The sequence below is a fragment of the Leptonychotes weddellii genome, chromosome 1 (assembly GCF_054177405.1).
Source record: "Leptonychotes weddellii isolate Sample4059 chromosome 1, ASM5417740v2, whole genome shotgun sequence".
Lineage (NCBI taxonomy): Eukaryota > Metazoa > Chordata > Mammalia > Carnivora > Phocidae > Leptonychotes > Leptonychotes weddellii.
Genome location: NC_138369.1, coordinates 169,649,592 through 169,655,268, shown reverse-complemented (window position 1 = coordinate 169,655,268; position 5,677 = coordinate 169,649,592). Strand labels below are relative to the sequence as shown.

Below are 5,677 nucleotides of genomic sequence, written 5' to 3'. Positions count from 1 at the left end.
CTACCTATGGTGAAAGCGATGGAAGAGGGATTAATTAGAAGGAGAAGTTGGGCTAAAATGCAGTTACAACAAAGGTACCAATTTGTCCAATGGGAATATCAAAGTCTGGGATAGACCTTCAAAGTTATTCTGAACTGGAGCAAAGTGACAAGACTTTTAAGGCTCTTATCAATCAGTTGTTGGTTTTAGGTTGTACTAGGAGGACGTGTAGCCTTGGATGAGTTTGCTCTCTCTAGCTGACAGCAATTTACTGAGAGGGCTCACATCCGACAGCTATCTCCTTTCAATGCTAGGAGAATAATTCCTTCAGTACTAAAGGGCTGGCGTGCTGGGTTGCACAGGACTGCATTCACTATAGTTCATCCTTTGTGCCACTTGAATCCACTTCATAAAATTTCTGGGAGCGGATCCATTAGGACTCTGATGGGCCTTATTTCCCAGAGTGAATGTATCATAGGAAGTTTAGTGAGATGAACTATAGCCTCTCTCACTGAAGCCAGTCTCTTGGTCACAACTGATAATACTCATCATCTCCATCCTCTACTAGCCATTCAAGATTCCCCTCACCTTTGGCTAGAAACTAAATTCAATTAGAAAGTTTACTTAGTGGCATGATGAAGAACCTAATATCTGAGGGTACTGAGAGCCTGGTCTTTGGATGTGGCTGCTACACTTACTCATTAACTGGTCAGATTGTGCAAATGGGGCACCAAAAAATGCTGAGGTGTGCCATCCAAGTGCTAAACGTGTTCCTCCGTTGTGTAACAGTAGTTCTAGCTCCTTGTGATAGTCGGGGACACTACTCCTCAGGTCTGTGACTCCTCCATGTTTCTGCTTTTCTTTGGGCACTTGAGTTCAAAGTTCTCAGGCAATAGCCAGAGAATAAAATCTGTTGAGACTTGTTAAGGTGGCCGGTGACAGGGGTGGCAAAGAATAGCACCAAGAGTAGAGCAACAAGCAGGGTGAATTAATGCATTCTCTGAAGGAGGAGAGGGACCATACATCAAGAGAGATGTCGGCTCTGAGTTTCTGTTAGGCTGGGCCTTTTAAGGGGTTTTAAGGATGTGGGAGGGTTGCCACTGCACCCATGGGGGAGGGGGTTGACTCTTGGCCAGGTAGAGCAGGAGGTGACAGGTTTTTCAAGGGGCTCTGTCAGCGGTTTGTCCCAGATATAGTTGTGGTCCAGCTAGAGGAGAGTACCTTTTATAGTTGTGGTCTATTTTCTGAGAATGTGGGGCACCATGACCTAGAAAAACGGAGTTCGGGTCAAGTACAGACACCTACAAGTTTTATCTGTAATCTTGGCTGGGGAGGGGCCTTTGAATAGAACCCTTTCAATACCCTTGCTGGCACCAATTAGAAGAGTTAACCATTTGGAAAACCAGGATTTCCAAAGACCTTTACTGAGGTTAGTGTTGCAAGGACCAGAAGCATGGGTTAAGAAAAGTGATGGTAAGCAGGTAAACACTTTCACTTTTGCATCTTGATTTCTAGACCCATGATTTCTCTTAATTGAAGACATAACATTGGTTGCCAATTAAGAGTGTATATTGCATCCTTGAGGGTGGTACTCATCTGCACATAATAACATATCAGAACTTGTGCCTCGGGGCATCTGGGTGGCTCAGATGGTTAAGCGTCTGCTTTCGGCTTGGGTCATGATCCCAGGGTCCTGGGATCAAGTCCCACATCGGGCTCCCTGCTAAGCAGGGAGCCTGCTTCTCCCTCTGCCTCTGCCTCTCTCTCTCTCTCTGACTCTCATGAATAAATTAAAAAAAAAAAAAAGAACTTGTGCCTCAGTTGTAACCTCAGTAAGCCACTCTATTGAAAGGTCAGTTTGGCAGCTTCTGGTGGTGGTGTATGCATTAAGTCCAGTGGATTCCATTGTTGTGTGCCCATTACCACACTTCTCGCTATAAAATCAGTGCTTTGGTTTTGGGCACTGTTTATGTTTGAAGATATAATACTCTGTAAATACTTGGATATTGGAACTGGCTGAAGTCCTATGAAGCAGAAAATATACAGAATATATGTCAACTCTAGTCATGATGAACCACTGTCAGGGTGATGGGAGCCTAATGTGAAATTGACACTAAGTGGTTGTTTGGTCTCTTCTTCCAATGGTGCCATATTGGGGATTGAACATTTTTCTGTGTTCCTGGTAGATTGGATATATCTATCTATTAATTGGAATGTCTAGTCCACTAGCATTTAATATGATTATGAGAGCTAGTTTGATTCATCCATTTTGAAGAGATGGGGGAGCCTGGTGTAGAGTGGGTTGTTGGGGGGGGCTCATCTGATTAAGGGGCCCTGAACCAAGAAGTAGTGGAGTTTGAGAAGCCAGCAGGTGGAGGTTCAGCAGCAGCAGCCCCATGGGCCGAAGTTGAGGGGGATGCGCTGAGTGGGTGGAGGCTGGGGGGTGCGGTCCTGGTCTGTGGCTTCTTGACTCAATCCTGTTTCAACAGCGAATATGTCTCGGCCTGTCACAAATAAAAAGGTCATTGATTATTTGGTGTCAGGAATTTAATGATGCCGAGAAGATTATGGAAGAGATTGAGGCCTTCCAGCTAAGAAAGTTCAATCTCCCAGGGAAGCTAAAAATAAGAGGCGATCTGGAAAGAATTCACAGGAAGATAGTGAGGACTCAGAAGCAACAGATGTGAAGACCAAGGATGATTCTCACTCGGCAGAGGACAGCGAAGATGAAAAAGAAGCCCATAAGAATGTGCTCCAGCAAGGCATGCAGCTTCCAAACAGAGTGATGCTCATGGAAGATGTGGGCAGTGGAGAACAAGAAGAGGAGGATGAGGCACAATTCCAGGAGGAAGATTCTGGCAGTGATGATGATTTCCTAGTGGAAGATGATGAGGGCAGTGACTATGGCAGCTCAAAAAAGAAAAACAAAAAGATAGTTAAGAAGTCCAAACCTGAGAGAAACGAAAATGCCAAAACCCAGACTAAAGGCCATAGTGACGCCAAACCCTGTGAAAAGCAAAGGGAAAAGTAGGTCGCCCTACAGCCTCAGAGACATCAAAGGAAAGGACTCCTCTCAAAGAAGAGGAGGAACCAGAAAGCCCCCCAGAAAAGAACACCTCTGCAAGCCCGCCACCTGAGAAATCGGGGGATGTAGGGTCTGAAGATGAAGCCCAGTCTGGGAAGGATTAAAAAAGTGATGATGGTTTGTGGAGAAATTTTATTTGATTTATTTGACTTATTTTATTTATTTTTAAATATTTGTTTATTTGTGAAAGAGAAAGAGAGAGAGCACATGCAGGAGGAGCAGAGGGAGAGGGAGAGAAATTCTCAAGCAGCCTCATGGGCTGAGTGTGGAGCCCACTCCATCTCACGACCCTGAGATCACTACCTGAGCTGAAACCAAGATTGGGACACTTAACCAATTGGAGAGAGATTTTATTTATAAAATAGAAGAAAAAAAAAGTGGGGGGAAAAAAGAAAATCTTCTTATTAAGATAGAACATGATTTTGGCTATGGCTTAACTCATGGGCTTTCAATGCTTTTTTCCTTTTCTTGAAAATAACATCTCCCTCTCTCTCTCTCTTTTTTTAAAGAAAACCACTGTATGTTTAATTACCTTTTTGTGTATGGTCTTCTCCTTGCCATGACCCCCCTTCCCAATGAAAGCCATGTCAAAGTAATCACTCGATTGACAGCTTCATCTTTTTATTTTTTAATGGAAGGTAGACCACAGTCATAGAGCAATAAGATTTGAGTTGAATGGTATGGAAATTTGCTTTTTGCTAAACGGTAGCAAGTTGAACAGTAATCAAAAACGTAGAAGGATTTTAGTTAAAAATGATTGCTTCTTTCTCTACCTGGACTAAAAAAAAATCAGTTGTCATCTAATACAAGTTTGTATATCTATATACACAGTGTAGATGTCTAAAAAAAATCATGATGTTAAACTTTCACTGATGGGACAGGTAAGAGATAAAGATGAATTCTGAATTGTTACTAAAAGTATTCATATTTTTTACCTTGGGGGAAGGGCAGGGGATGGTGTTATCTGACCTTGTTTGAGTGCGTGTGTGTGTTTAATTTCATCACTTGTTATCTCAAAGAGTTCCTGAACCAATATCCTTTTATCTTGCTATAGTCTTTAAGGAACTTTTAAAAAAAAGAAAAAAAAAAAAGGTGAGGGCCACCAAAACTTAAGTCGTTCTCTTTTTTTAATGGATTTATTTTTTTGTTTGAGAGAGAGAGAGCACGCACAGGTGAGTGGGGGTGGGGGGTAGAGGGAGAGAGAGAGAGAGAATCTCAAGGAGACACCCCCTCCCCCGCTCCCACTGAGTAAGGAGTCCGAATCAGGGCTGGATCTCACAACCCTGAAATTATGACCCAGCTGAAACCACGAGTCAGAAGCTCACCCCACTAAGCCACCCAGGAGCCCCCAAACTTAAATCACTCTTGATTTCCTATTTCATTCTCTAATGGTTCAATTTTTTTTTTTTAAGATTTTATTTATTTATTTGACAGAGAGAGACACAGCGAAAGAGGGAACACAAACAGGGGGAGTGGGAGAGGGAGAAGCAGGCTTTTCCAAGACCCTGGGATCATGACCTGAGCCGAAGGCAGAAGCTTAATGACTGAACCACCCAGGTGCCCCTAATGGTTCATGTTTTTGACTATATCTTTATATATTCTGTTTTTTGGATAAAATTTTACCAAGGATCAAAAAAAATCCCTCAAAACCTAAAATTTAAATGGTAAGAAATATACACCAGAGTGGATCTCTTCTTAGCTGACAATGTGTAGGTTTTAAGCAAATAAAGTACCAGTTAATGTGAAACTCAATCACAAAGACTTGAGATTTTTCCTTTGTGAAAACAGAAAATTGAAATTCTTTTATGCCATAAATGTGCATTCAGATCCCCCCAATAATATAATTATGATTATGATTGGATTTAAGTTTTCATTTTGTTATTGGTTTTCTATGGTGCCATTTGTTTTTTCTTTTTTCCCCATTGTGTGGTATCAGGGGTATCAGGAGTTTGCTGCTTCATTAAATAAATTGCCTTCTGTTGGATTATTTTACTACCTTTACTACACTTTATCTCCTATATTACATAACTATGCATACTTCCTTCATTTATCTTTATTTTAAAAATAAAAAATCACCCTCTGCCTCAAAGTAATATTCTATCACCTCTTATTTAATGTAAAAGATATTGACAATATACTTCTTACCTGCTTCCATTTTTGTGCTATTGTTTCATACCATTTGCTTCTAAATATATTATCACCTTCAAAATACATTGTTCTTACTATTTACTTTAAAAAGTCAATGGTCTTTTAAAAATTAAGAAAGTGTAAAAGCGTATTTCATATTAACCATATATTAATCATTCCTATTCTGTATTCCCTCACATAAATTTGAGTTTTTATATGGTATCTGTTCCTTCAAAAGAACTTTCTTTAATATTGACTGGATTTTAAGTCTGCTGGTGACAAGTTCTCCCAACATTTATTTAACACAATTGTTTTTATTTTCTCTTTATTTTCAAATAATTTTTGTGCAACATATTGAATTCTAGATTGACTCTTTTTTAAATTTCAGCATTTTAAAATGTTTTACTGTCTTTTGAAATGTATAATTTCCTATTTAAAAAGTCAGTGGTTTCTCTTGTTAGTTTTTCCTATTATGTGTGTCTTTTT

The 5,677-nt window shown here is 40.3% G+C and overlaps 1 pseudogene; it reads left to right on the top strand.

The window, feature by feature from the left end:
* Positions 1 to 2,473: 2,473 nt before the first annotated feature.
* LOC102739501 (nuclear ubiquitous casein and cyclin-dependent kinase substrate 1 pseudogene) lies at positions 2,474 to 3,168 on the top strand (annotated as a pseudogene).
* Positions 3,169 to 5,677: the final 2,509 nt, after the last annotated feature.